This window comes from Zootoca vivipara, chromosome 10 (genome assembly GCF_965207765.1).
Source record: "Zootoca vivipara chromosome 10, rZooViv2.hap1.1, whole genome shotgun sequence".
Taxonomy (NCBI): domain Eukaryota; kingdom Metazoa; phylum Chordata; class Lepidosauria; order Squamata; family Lacertidae; genus Zootoca; species Zootoca vivipara.
The window spans coordinates 29,702,144-29,716,592 of record NC_142593.1 but is presented as its reverse complement, the minus strand read 5'-3'; positions in this window follow the sequence as shown (position 1 = coordinate 29,716,592).

Here is a 14,449-nt window from a genome sequence, read left to right as displayed (position 1 = left end):
CAGAACCTCTGGATTGAAAAAAATATATATTTTGGTTGGCAGAGGTGCACAATTGGATACAATCCAAAACTACTACTGTTTCTGATGCTAGTTGCTGTTAGTGAGATCGATTAAAAAAAACCGGTGAATTGTTTTTATTACAAAAACCTCAGGCAGGCACCATATTAGTAGAGAGGCCGCTCACCACTCTCACAGAGGGCGACGGTTGGGGCCCCTCACACCCCGCCTGCATCCCTGGCAGCCAGAACCCATTTGCTCACTGGAGGTTGGTGGGGGATTCCCATACAGCCAGTGGGATTGAGGGGCTGGCTTCCCGCCAAAGAGGGCAGCTTCAAATGAGCCAATCAGAGGCTCCACTTGGAGGGCAGTTCCTTGCTGATTGGCCGGGCATTGGCTGCTGCCCTGCCTGGCTGGGCAGCACCATATTAGTACAATCGTTCCGCTCTCTTTCACATACAAGAGAGAATGCTTCTTCTAAGATGACTGTGACTCATAAAAGCAAAATATTTTTACATCTAGACTTCACTGCTCATAGTCAAAGGCCATGACAATCTATAAATAGATAGAACATGACATCCAGAAAAAAGTCTGGAGCCCCCACCCCACCCACCCACCCACCCACTGCCCAGCTGTTCAGTGGGGCAGTATGCTGTGGGTGATGTAACATGAAGCAGTGGAACAGGAACAACCCAGAGCACACCTTGCACACTTCTGAACAAGAAATTGGAAAAAGGCATGGTTCTTGGAGGTTGTGGCTATGGACCAGAGAATGTGCACATTTCCCAGAGAATGTAAAACTGTCAGCAGAGATATGCACCTTCCCCAAGACCCTTTGGAAATCATGTATATTGATTGGGAAATATGTATAGGTCTCTCTTCATGGAAAGATTATCGTATATGGACATACTTCCCAAGGCCCAGGGAATGTGCACAATGGCTCAACTTGTATTCCTTTTAATATATACATAAATGAGCGAATATAATAGCTTTCAGGTGCCCCATAGGAAGCAATCCATAAACTGAATAAACAAACTTCAATACTTTTCCTACAGATTTTTTTTAAAAAAAACATTAACAACAACAACAGCTTATTTATTTCATGGTTTAACCACGTATCGTATGCAGTGCTGCACAACATCCTCTAAATAATGTCATAGTATTTATGAGTGTAGGCTACCTTTTTGTTTCATTTTGATTATGGCTAAATCAACAGAAATTTTCAAAATTTCTGGGTGGAAATTTTGATTTTCTGCTAATCATGAGTTTCCACTGTCATGGTAAAATATTGTAGAAGCCCCAATGACATTAATGATAATATAGCATTTCCATTCATATATTATCTCTTAACATAAGAAAATTATAATCTAGAAAATAATTCCATGTGGCATGTCTTCACCATACTCTGTTTAAAGGTAACTCGTGTGACGTTTTAAAATCCTACTATAGCAATAATTTCTGGTGTGATATCAGCACCTCATTTCTTTAAAATAATTTAAAAGAATATGTTGGTGTATATTTAAATCCTTTTTTTCAACTTTCACACAATAAGCAATTCTTCCTATTATACAAATAGAGCACAAGTTGGATAACCGTAATGCTTGCTATTATTACAATGGTGTAGCCTAGTGTTTTGTCTGTGGACCTTCAACTGTATTGCATTAACACTTTTTGTGCTTTTAATCTCTTGTTACTGCAAAGAAGCTCAGCAATGAGTAGAAAACACAATATGCCAACATTTTCATATCCCATTGATTCTAATTTTAGCTAAGTAGCATTGCAGTTTAATGCAGAACTGGAAAACAAATCCCCCAGGGTGAAAAGAACAATTTATAACTACTGAGCATTGTAAATAAACAGATGGCAAGGGAACCAACAGATCATGTAGAGGGGGGGTGGGGAGCTTGTGGTCCTCCAGATGTTATTGGATTCCAAATTCCATCAACCACAGCCAGCATTGTCAGGGAAGATGCGAGTTGCAGTCCAAGAACATCTGTGTGGCAAAGCGTTCCTCATCCTTTACCTAGAGGAACTTGGTATGGTTACACACCTATTGAGCATCTGTGATGGGACTTTGAGCTGCAATTGATTGTACTCTTATCTGACTGCCTTGTGGTTAAAACCAGTGTGTGTTTTTCTTTCCACACAAATGTTAAAAGTGTGGCATTTACTGTAACAAGTTTGTGGTAAGTGCTGGAACCTTTTCCCTTAAAAAAGCACTGGTAGAAGTCTCTTCTTTTTCTTGTTAGCCTCCTTAAGCTGCTCAAGGAAATAAATAATGGCGTAAAATATTAGCTTTCATGTGCATGCACACTTCTTCATATACCATCTAGATTGTGTATGCCATCAAATTTCAACAGTGCCCTTCAGCTCTCTATATTGGACAAACAGGACAAACCCTACGCCAAAGGATAAATGGACAAGGTATCTGAAGAAGTGTGCATGCACACGAAAGCTCATACCAATAACAAACTTAGTTGGTCTCTAAGGTGCTACTGAAAGGAATTTTTTATTTTATTTATTATTTATCACCTTTACAACCCACCTTCCTTCCAAGGAGCTCAAGGTGGCATACATGGTTCTCTTCCTCCCCATTTCATTTTCACAACAACCCTATGAGGCAATCTAGGCTGAGAAGGCCTAGGATAACTCACTGAGCTTCATGGCTGTGTGGGGATTTGAACCCTGGTCTCCCCAGTTCCTGGTCCAACACTCTTGCCATACTCCTGGATTTTCCTGGACACTACTGGGATTTCAAAGGCAGAATTGATGCCCGGAGGGAATTTTGGAAAGGCAGCGCTTTGTCCTGGATCTTATACAAGTCAATTAGAAAAATTGTGGTTTTTTTTTCAATCGCTCAACAAATTTTGGTGGTTTTCTTTTTAAAAAGAGCTCAACAATTATGGGGTCTTCCTAAAATCTTTTGGGATGTCCTGATTGTTTACTTTTTGAAATATGGCAACCCTAATTACACTACACCGGCTAAAGTTAAGTAAGGTAATTTCTCCACCCCTCCCCCTACTTAAAGCATTAGGTTTCATCTCACTGCCACCCATCCTATGAGGTGTTTAAAAAGTTGATACAGTTCTATCTCTTGTTACAGGCTATGATAGCATCCACTAATCCAGTCTAAAATAATTGAAAATAAATGGCAATATCTGTATTTTTAATAAAGCAAAGAAATGCTTTATTGTACAGATGCATTAGTATGAATAACAATAACAACAAAACACAAAATTTTGAGAGGTGATTCGGAGAAGCAAGCTCTAATTCTGTGTCATTTTCATTGTCTGCTTGTTTTGTACATAGCATTAGTTGTCCAACACAAATGCACACTGTTGTGGCTGCAATAGTATTTCAACCATAAATTCGCAATTTCTTTAGCGGCCAATTCTGATTGTCGAGAACTGCTGCTTCTTAAATTCATGGAAATAGAAATATTTACATCATGTGTAACTGTACTCAGAAATACTCAATCATGACAATGAAGGAGATCAGAAATGGAATCTAAAACATAGCCCTTTCAGTCCAGGGACAAAGACAAAAAAATCTTTCTATATACTTTGGAGGATTATTAGCCTATGAAAGGAGGAGACTTATGTTGGTCGTGAATCAAAGGAAATCTCTGGAATATGTGATTATCTTTAATATACAGGGTGTCACATCACATTTATCCCAGTCAAGTTGAGGCTTGTTTCAGAATGAATGGGGTGAATAGTGGACTTCTGGGATATTAGAGGGATATTAGCATTAAAAAAAAAACCACCCTGAATTTTGTGTTGGACTGGAGAGCAGGAATATTATTTCAAAGTTCCTTCCATTTTCCTTTTCTCCCACACCCATGATATATATCAAATTAACCATCATTTTATATTATAGTTATGACTAAGAATATTTCTTAATTTGCAGTATGGGCCACTGAGATATTAGTGTGAATAATATCTATCTATCATCTATTAATCTATCATCTATCTATCTCTATCTATCTATCTATCTATCCATTCATTTATATTATACAGTTAGGCCAGCACTTGCCTAGGACTAAGTCCTTACTCTTAATATGTAATTACAATGTGGCTTACTTCAGAGTACATGTGTAACTCTGTTAAATAGTCTTCAATGTATTCTTCAATGAGTGGCTCGGTTTGCAGTCAAGCTAAGCTTTGAAATACATGGCCATTGCTATTGATGAGCTTTGTCAAGGTCCCTGTTGTCCCTTCTTTATCTGTAATTGGACAGCCCTTCAAACTGAGAACTCTTTCATATGCAGAACTGTCCCCCAACAGAGGACTGTCATTTAGAGGACACATGTCATCCTGCATCTGGGAGAAGATGATAGTAGTAGTAGTAGTAGTAATAGATAATAATTTTATTATTTATACCCCTCCTGCAGCCACTCCGGGTGGCTTCCAATAGGATATTAAAAGCACAAGAAAAGGTCAAACATTAAAAACTTCCCTAAACAGATAACCCTTCAAGCATCCTGGTACCAAACCCATTCAGGATTGTAAAAGTAATGACTTTAAAAGCACTTTGAATTGTGCTCAGAAAGTGGAAGTCTGTGCTGCTCACATGTAGAGGCTACACATGAGCAGGGTGAATGGCAATGAGAACACCAAACTCTGCCCTCTGCTCATTCTCCATGAATTGTGGAGGGTGAAGTCTGGAGCAGGGAACCACTTCTACATGTGGAAGCTCACAGCATGATTGAGAACCTCAAAACAAAATACAGTTCCCATAATTATTTGGGGGTGGGAGCTTTGGACTGTTTAAAGTGATATGTCGGCATCCGTCTGTCTCAAGAGACAATGGAGTGCACCTCCAGGGGTGAAATCACACCACTGTGTTTGCAGCACTGAAATGACCTCCCTGGGGTGCAAGCTTGGGCACTGTGTATGGAGGTCCTGGGCTACCCATATTACAGGACCTGCCTCTCACATTGATATGGTCCAAAGAAAATGCTCAGCACCAGCATGGCTGCAGGAGTTGCCAGAAGGAGGAGTACAAGACACTATCTTAGGGACTCCACTTCAGATTTGTGTATGTTTTATTCCTTAGTCTTTTCTTCTCCTGAAGATATCCCACAAGGCAGTGGAGGTTTAGGACAAGAGTTTTCCTACTCCTAGATGGACTACCTTCCTAGGTTGATGAGCCCCATCTGACCCTCACTTCCCTCTACAGCACATGCAGAAGCAGCCTTCTTGACTGTTGGACCCTCTATTGGTCTTGTCTGCTTCAATCCGCTGGAACCTGTCTTTGCATGCAGGGCAAGTCCCTAACTCACTGAGGATTTAAGACCCATCAGCTACCCTCACCTGGTTTAGCAGGCCCATCAAAGCCTGTGGCCACTGTCGTATGCTGACAGCTTCTAGGAGCCACAGGTGAGAGCAGGGTGGGGATCAAAGATGGACAGACTACCCCAGAAAGAGCACAATGTGTCCCCCACCAGAGGTACTATCTCTCCCCTAACACCCCACGCACCCCAAAGTGGTATGATACTGCTTTAAATGCATAATGGAGATGGGGCCTTAGTTTCATGGTTCTAGGGTTCTTATGCTTACGGAAAGGCTAGAAGACTTGCCATGTACCCTCCCCCCTGGGACTCTGATCCAAGAGCCCCCATTCAGGTTAAAGTTCCCTGGATATAGTCTAAATTAGTTTAGGGGTGGTGATAATATTAATTAGATCTTCTGCTTCTGCTTCTGCTTCTCCTGCTTCTCCTGCTTCTGCTTCTTCTATCCAAATTAAACATACAGCCCTGATGAATAGTGTGCAGGCAAGGATCAATTTCTAGGGTTGCCAGACTCAATAGAGGACAGGAATTCTGTGCCTTTAATTGTCCTGCTCTCTTTTGAGTCTGGAAACCTTAAAGAGAAACCAGCAGACCCTTTGTTTAATTTCCAAGCAAAGGGTCTGCTGGTTTCTCTTTAAGGTTTCCAGACTCAAAAGAGAGCAGGACAATTAAAGGCACAGAAGTCCTGTCCTCTATTGAGTCTGGCAACCCTAGCAATTGCTCTGCAAAGAAACACCCTGCATGCTGCAGGATTGATGCCTCTGTTGAACAGCTGTTGTGTAGAGGCATCAGTCCTGTGTGGTGCTGCTTTGCAAGTGGATTTCCTTGAGCGGAGGTGTTGATCCTGTGAGGCAGGCAGGGCATCAGGCAGGAAGGAGTCAGGCAGTTGGGGGCTCTTCCCTTCTCCCAGGAAGACACAGCCACTGGTACGTCTTGGCCTTTTTGTGGGATATGTGATGCTTGCCTCTCCTTCCTGCCACATGCCCTTCCATTCTTATAGCATCAGATACCTCTTGGTCATCCAATCTGACCCACAGCAAGAGATAGATCTCAGACGAGGCCTGAATCTCTCTGAATAGACTCAGTTTGGCTCAGAATTTGGTCCTTGGCCAAATCCAGTGCACACCTCTACATCACACTTTATGGTGTTAATTGGAGACACTATTCAACTGAAGTGGTACTTGGACACTTGAAGGCCACTCATGCTGGCAACCTCAGCCCTGGCTTGTCCTTCCTCTGTTCTTCGTCTTCACTGCAGGATCAGCTTAGGTTGTATATGAGGCCATAGAGGTAGCTTCCTCTTCTGGCTTTGGCCCCACATGGCACGCCTTTGTTTTGGGATGAAATGATAAGGTGGGCAGCTGCTTAGCAAATGCACCCAACATTTCTGAAATCACATTGCAGGACTTTCGGTAAGTAAACATTCTGTCCATTATGCTTCAGTGGATAATGGCTGACAACATCAGCCACTCATTCTTAATCATTGCACATTTAATTTATTGCAGATTAATTAAGGTCAGCTTTCTAAAGTATGTAAATACAACCTCCTGATTTTTCACTCACATCTCTGCTTCGTTCACCAATAAAGCAGGTGTGTCCGTGGAGTATTACTTTAATAGCAAAGGCAGAAATAGAAAAAAAGTAGCCTGTTGAAAACTGCCTCTTAAAGCATAGCTGTCAAGTTCTCCCTTTTTAAAAGGGAAATTCCCTTATGCTGAATAGGCTTCCTCGCGAGAAAAGGGAAAACTTGACAGCTATGTCTTAAAGGCATACGGTAGACAAATAAATCATATCTATGAGTTGTCTTTTTTCTTGCTTTAGGCTGCATTCCTAACCCCACTTACCTGGGGGAGTAAACCCAACTGAATTTAATAGCTCTTAAACATGGTGTTCTTGAACAGGGCCGGCTCTAGGTAGACCCCCGGTGGCGCGGTGTGCCAGGGCGCCAGGCTGGTAGGAAGGGCACTGTGCGGCAAAGCCGCGTGGAAACCATGCTTCACCCTGCGAGGGCGGGGGTGCCGGAGCGATCTCCACCCCTCAGCGCCAGGGCGGCCGACCTGCTCGAGACTGCCCTGTTCTCGAAGCTACCAACATGAGTCTGACCAAACTGCGGGAGGCAGTGCAAGACAGAAGTGCCTGCCGTGCTCTGGTCCATGGGGTCACGAAGAGTCGGACACGACTAAACAAACAACAAAAACATGGTTCAGCTTAGGGTATTCTGGCCACCTTCTCATCCCTCTTAGCATTTCCCTTTCTCTGCTACCCAAATATTCTAAATTTATTTGTGTGCTTTGCATAATTTATTCTGAGAATACGTTTGGTGTTTCTGTAGTGCCAAATTCTGATACTCTTGGCACCATTATGAAAATGATGCCGTTACGATTTGAGTAGAATTGATTTGAAAAGAGACATCTGCTTCTATTAAATATTTCTCATCTTTCATCAACATTTCATTAGAAGCTTTTTCCAAGCAGCTGTCATAGCAGGGCCTTTAAGATTTGGTCTTTTGATAGTGTCCTAGCTCAGATAGAGGAACTGTGAAGATAAGAAAGTTGGGGTGATTGGATTGAATCGTGACAGCAGAGAAACTGTTTTTTTCGTTGCTATGCAATTTCCCCAGAAGAGCAGGGATATCATTTACACTTAAGACAAATTCATTTGAAGGCAGTGAATGACACAAGATGGATCTGCTAATGACAGAGTCGAACTTCAATTAAGTAAACAACAAAAGCACAGATATCAGTGATGATTGAAAGACACTTACCAAACTGAATGGGTTTGTACTGTTCCAGACAGAGCGTATTTTGTTTTGTTTTCATCTTTTTTCATGTTCTCTTGTTGTCTGTTGATTCAGAATCCACAATTCTTCCGTCACCTATCCTGGATTTTGATTGTGGCAGTTCAGACTGTGAAACAGTACCACAAGAGGAAATATTGAGAACACAATGCTGACAAATGTGCTTAGTGATTATGTTGATCGAGTCTCATCACCCTGTTCATAACCTGGTTAAACAAGAGTGCTTTGGTGAGCCAATGGGGGTATGCTGGATCCATGGGGCTTCCACAGATTGTGCAAAGACTGTGAGTCTTACCTGGGAATAAGTCCCACTGAATGCAAGCATAAGTGCCAACTCCCTGGGGCCCTGGGTGCCAGAGCACCCACAAAATTCCCCATGAAGGCACCCACAAATGTCAGTGCCAGGGCCATGCATGCATGACACCTACAGCCCCTGGCACCCACAGTCGTGGGGCCAAGTTGGCACTCCTGAATGCAAGCATACTAATGTCTGCATAAGCAACTGTAGGATTGTGCTTGTAAATTGCTATCTTACGCACACTTAACTGGGTTAGGACTATTGAACTTCACAGAGATGGCTTCCTGGGGATTACTGGAATACATGAACACTTTGAAACTGCAATTCTGAACACATGTACTAGGGAGCAGCCTTACTGAACATAGGGGGCTTACTGAGTCTCTCTCTTTTCCCTTTTCTCTCTTACACACATTAAAACAAACATTCCAGTTTTGTTGATACAAGAGTTACACTTTTTGCTTAGTCGTTTAGTCGTGTCCGACTCTTCGTGACCCCATGGACCATAGCACGCCAGGCACTCCTGTCTTGCACTGCCTCCCGCAGTTTGGTCAAACTCATGTTCGTAGCTTCGAGAACACTGTCCAACCATCTTGTCCTCTGTCGTCCCCTTCTCCTAGTGCCCTCCATCTTTCCCAACATCAGGGTCTTTTCCAGGGAGTCTTCTCTTCTCCTGAGGTGGCCAAAGTATTGGAGCCTCAGCTTCAGGATCTGTCCTTCCAGTGAGCACTGAGGGATGATTTCCTTAAGAATGGATAGGTTTGATCTTCTTGCAGTCCATGGGACTCTCAAGAGTCTCCTCCAGCACCATAATTCAAAAGCATCAATTCTTTGGCGATCAACCTTCTTTATGGTCCAGCTCTCACTTCCATACATCACTACTGGGAAAACCATAGCTTTAACTATACGGACCTTTGTAGGCAAGGTGATGTCTCTGCTTTTTAAGATGCTGTCTAGGTTTGTCATTGCTTTTCTCCCAAGAAGCAGGCGTCTTTTAATTTCATGACTGCTGTCACCATCTGCAGTGATCAAGGAGCCCAAGAAAGTAAAATCTCTCACTGCCTCCATTTCTTCCCCTTCTATTTGCCAGGAGGTGATGGGACCAGTGGCCATGATCTTGGTTTTTTTGATGTTGAGCTTCAGACCATATTTTGCGCTCTCCTCTTTCACCCTCATTAAAAGGTTCTTTAATTCCTCCTCACTTTCTGCCATCAAGGTTGTGTCATCTGCATATCTGAGGTTGTTGATACACTACAATCTTACACTACAATCATACATCCATTTACCCAGGAGCAAACCCCATTGAACTCCATGTGACTTACCTCTGAGTAAGAATAGACAGAATTGCACTGTTCATGTGGAAAGCAACTGTAAGATTGTAACAAAAGATTGTTAATTTGGTAAACACATGTTTCCTTGTGTTAAGGAAGCTACATTTTAAATATGTGTCAGCTGTTGATTTATGTCTTTCTTTTTTGACAGCTCAGGGAGAAACAGGCTCTTTTTAAGGAAGGTTCTTTTTCTAGTGGTGATGCTGCTAGAAAGGTGCACTGGAAAACTATGGGACTTGTTTTTCTGAAAGTCCAAATGCTCTAAACATCTTAACATACATACATAACATGGGTTGAAGTCAGAGGGGAGATGCAGATAGATTGATTGTCTGTTGTGAAAAGCTGCCAGAAGAGCTGTGTTCAAATCCCCAAGCAGCAAGGAGCCTGAAGGCAATTCAACCATCTCCCAGCATCATTATCCAATCTGTAAAATAGGAATACCAACGGTCCATGCTATGGGATTTATTTTGAGGGCAAAAAACAACAAAAATGCCAGTCCCCCCCCCAGCAGATGTGACCTACTTGAGAAGAAAAAAATAAAAGCACCCACACATTATAGATATAATCCACAGCAAATCGTATCCAGCAATGTCATGATGTACACATAAGCACATGTTACTCCATATTCATTTTTTTTTATTTTTACATTTATATCTCACCTTTCCTCGAAGGAGCAAAAAGTGTAGCAGGAATCAATCATGACAGGAGGATCACATGATTTGTAATCTCCCCATTTTGTTTTGTGATATGATCCGTTGTTTCCTGATGCAATATTTTGGGACTTCAGAAAACGATGAAAACAGTTCTCGGTCCCATCCACTCTTTCAGCACATCACAGAGCTATAAAGTTGTCTGGTTCAATTCACTCAGATTGCCTCTATCTACTCCATACAGGAATCACAAGGGCATTCTGTGGGGCATGGGTAGGGTATCAGTAGCAGAGCTGTGCTCTGGAGACACTAAAAAAAAAAGCCAGCCCTGATTTAATGCTGCAAAACTGAATTTTTTGCATACTAGAATTCTTTCTTTTTCTGTGTGTTTCTCTTTTACCATTCTCAAATAAATCTCAACCTTTTTATAAAGCAACATTCAAAAGGCAAAAATATTCCAAAGAATTATTTTGGGGGGCGGGGCGGGAACCATGACTATTTAAAGTGACATCATAGCACTTTAAATGTATGGTGTGGATGTGGCCAGAGTACAACTAAATTAGCATTACTCACCTTTACTCCCCCACCCAGATGTTCACATCAACATGGTTTCAATTTATTATTTGTGTTTATGTGCACACTAGAGGGCACTAAAGGGGGGGATGTCCTCACCCTTATGGAAAGACTAGAGATTAATTAGGAACAGTTTAAGGACCCCAATCAGTGTGAAGCTGGCTTGAGAAAAACATATCAAACAGTAGTATCTTATAGCAAAGTGAAGGGTACAGATGCATTTGAACTGATGGCACGTGAACATGGATTAGAAACCCAGCACTGGAAATGCATTGAGTGCACAGTAAATGGGAATGTGAACACAGCCCAGTTTGTGGATCAGGGCACCAATGGTTAACACCTGCTGTGGAAGCTAATAAGTCTCAATCAGTTGGTAGATAGATGGATGGCATCCTCTGAGACTGACACCAACCTAACTCTGCCAACAAGTGCTCAGAATAACAATTGACCTTCCACTTTCAAGTACTGACAGACAGTTTAAGGATCAATGAGATATAATCAAGACTTCAGATAATTTGTATCCTTAATGCACAAGGCATCTTATTAGTGAAAAATCTCATTTGTTAGAGCTTGGAAAGACCCAGCAGATCTGGCATTGACATATATGGTGCAGGCAGCTCAGTTGATGCACAAGAGGACAATGACCAATGTGACATCTTGTTCATATCTGCCTGGTACAATTCCCAGAGTAGAAAGGTCATGGAACATCCAAGAAAAGTTGACTTGGTGCTGCCTCTTTCATCCTCTGAATAGGAGCCTATTTTCAACAAACAGAACATCTGTGGGAACAACCCATATTTGGCAAAGACAAGGTATAGGCTTTTAATGAGGATGGGGGGGTCAGTCTTTAATTATTCCAGGTTTTACTATTCAGACCTACATGAGGACATTCCCATGCCTACTCCCATATGAACTTGCTAGAAGTGTGCATTGGTTCTATGTGAAATGTAAGGTGTGAATGGTAACAGGGTGGTTTTTACTTACCTGGGTTGGGTTGCAGTGTTAACAGGACTGGCTAAGTCAAAGCTGAAGACCCCACCACCACAAAAACTTCATGTTGCTTAGTCAACCTGATGTGCTTGGAAGTGCTTCTACTTTACTAACAGTATCATTGGATACATCCCTTTGGAAACTACTTAATTCTCGGAAAATTCTAACAGCAGCAACAACATTGACTATACTTTGCACTAAACTAATAAACAGAAATTATGCATCATGGTAACCCAAATTCTACACAAATTCTGAAATCTGTATAATTAAGGAAATGCAAATATGATTGCTTATTTTACATACTTTGTTTTGCATCTGTTCATCATAGGTAGAGACAAAAAAGTGTTTTGTTGAACACCTAGTCCTTTATCATTGGCAAACCTGCTGAGTGCAAACACTAACAGCTGGCTGGTTCTGAGATTTCTGGAGGTATTGCACACATACTTACATTCATACCTTGCCAGCTTAAGGACTAGAAACATAATCCTTTATAACAAAAAGCTAAAACTCTCAGGATGATGAATTTTACGTCTAATAAAACCAGCAATGTTTTGCCTGAGTTTCCCCCCCTTTGTACACAACTGCAGAATTAAATAATTCTCAAAGGCCTTGCTTATATTAGTTTCCTTAAGTCAAATTGTATACAAGGCATATATGTACAAAACAGTCAAGTAAATAAATGGGGGCAAATTAGAAACTAAAACTGAAAGCATTCAGGACTAGTAGGGAGAGCATTATATTTTGCCATGACAGTTTATAGCTGACCTTGGAGTCACCATACTCAAAGAAAAATCATTCAGAAAGAAGCTGGAACACGAAGCTGTAGAGTTAAAGTTCATTAGCAAATTTGATACTCCCCCCACTTTGGTTGAAAAGGCATTATGAATGGTTTTCTCACTGTGGACAGTAATTGTCCCCATGTGGTGTTAATGCTATCTTTCTAGCTACACAGACTGAACACTAATTGACATGAGTTGGGTGCCCCATATGCCCTCTGGCAACAGTGGGAGTGGGGCCCACCTACGTCTGAATGAATCACAAAGCATCTATATTCTCAGACTTCTATAATGCTGGGATACCTAATTCTGATTTTATCATATGCTGTTATCTCTTGACTTCCTCTTCTTTAAGTTTCATGACACAGAACTGTTTTTCATTGACTGCATCTATACTTACATATCTACAAATTTTCCATACTGCTACAAGCACCTGACAAAATAGACCGTGGTTTAGGCTATGGAAGCTCATGCCATAGTCCTAAACACTCTTTCTAGGAAACAAGCCTCTTTGAATATAGTGAGATGTACTGCTGAGAAATGCATTTGCTTTGTGCTGTTTGCCTATAGCTCAGGCACCCCCAAACTTCGGCCCTCCAGATGTTTTGGACTACAGTTCCCATCTTCCCCGACCATCGGTCCTGTTAGCTAGGGATCCTGGGAGTTGTAGGCCAAAACATCTGGAGGGCCACAGTTTGGGGATGCCTGCTATAGCTCCTCAGTTGTTGTTGGACTACAACTCCGATCATCTCTGATCATTGGCCATGCTGACTGGGGTTGATGTAGGCTGTTGTCCAACAACATCTAGAGAACCATTCCTACTTTACAGTATTGCACCATTATTTGATTACACACACACCAGACATTCAAAGCGCATTGCATTCCTCCTGCGAATCCTATGAACTGCAGTATGTCAAGTTGCTGGGAACTGTAGGCCTGTGAGGTGTAATCTACAGTTCCCAGGATTCTTCGGGGGATGTAGTGTATGATGCTTGTGCAACCTTTTGTTGTACCTGTCCCCCCCCCCTGAAAGTTTTACTTTGAAATAAAGTTGAAAATGACAGGCAACGAACAGGAAGAACACCATGTAATAATACAGTAAAACCACTTATTAAGAGAAAATAAGTGAAACTAAAAGCCCCTAATTTCAGTCTTAATATATGGTGGGTGGGCTTATAGGATACTTATAGTAAAGCAACTTGAGGAGAGGCTTGCTAACCATTGAGGGAGTTTGGAAGTTTAAGTTATGGAGGTGACTCATAGAAAAAAAAAAGCATCCATATTTGACTGGAATGTGAACAGAAGCATGAGGGTCTTTCAAACAAAAGATTAAGAAAACCAAGGCACCATAATGGAAAGCTCATTTTCAACATCAACTTTTAAAAAAATTGGAATCTATTGCTTATTGTGGTTACAGAGAAATTTTACACATAATCATGGTCTCCAAAATTTTATCAATCTTCTGCTTTTTAGAAGATTGCTTGGAAGATTTCCAGTTGCATGCTATACATGATTTTAGCTCAATAAGCAATTGCTTTAGAATATCTTTTTTTCCAGGAATCTAGGGTCACTACCGTAGTTTCAAAGCCATGATGAAGCATAGCTTTGGTCCCTGCTGGCTAGAGAAATTCCTGGCAGAGATCAGCAGCCACGGTGCAGAATTTCTACACTGCTGAATGTTTCTCTTTGCTGTTTCTCCATCACCGGTGATAACTTCTGATGCACAGCAGCAATAATAATAGTATTC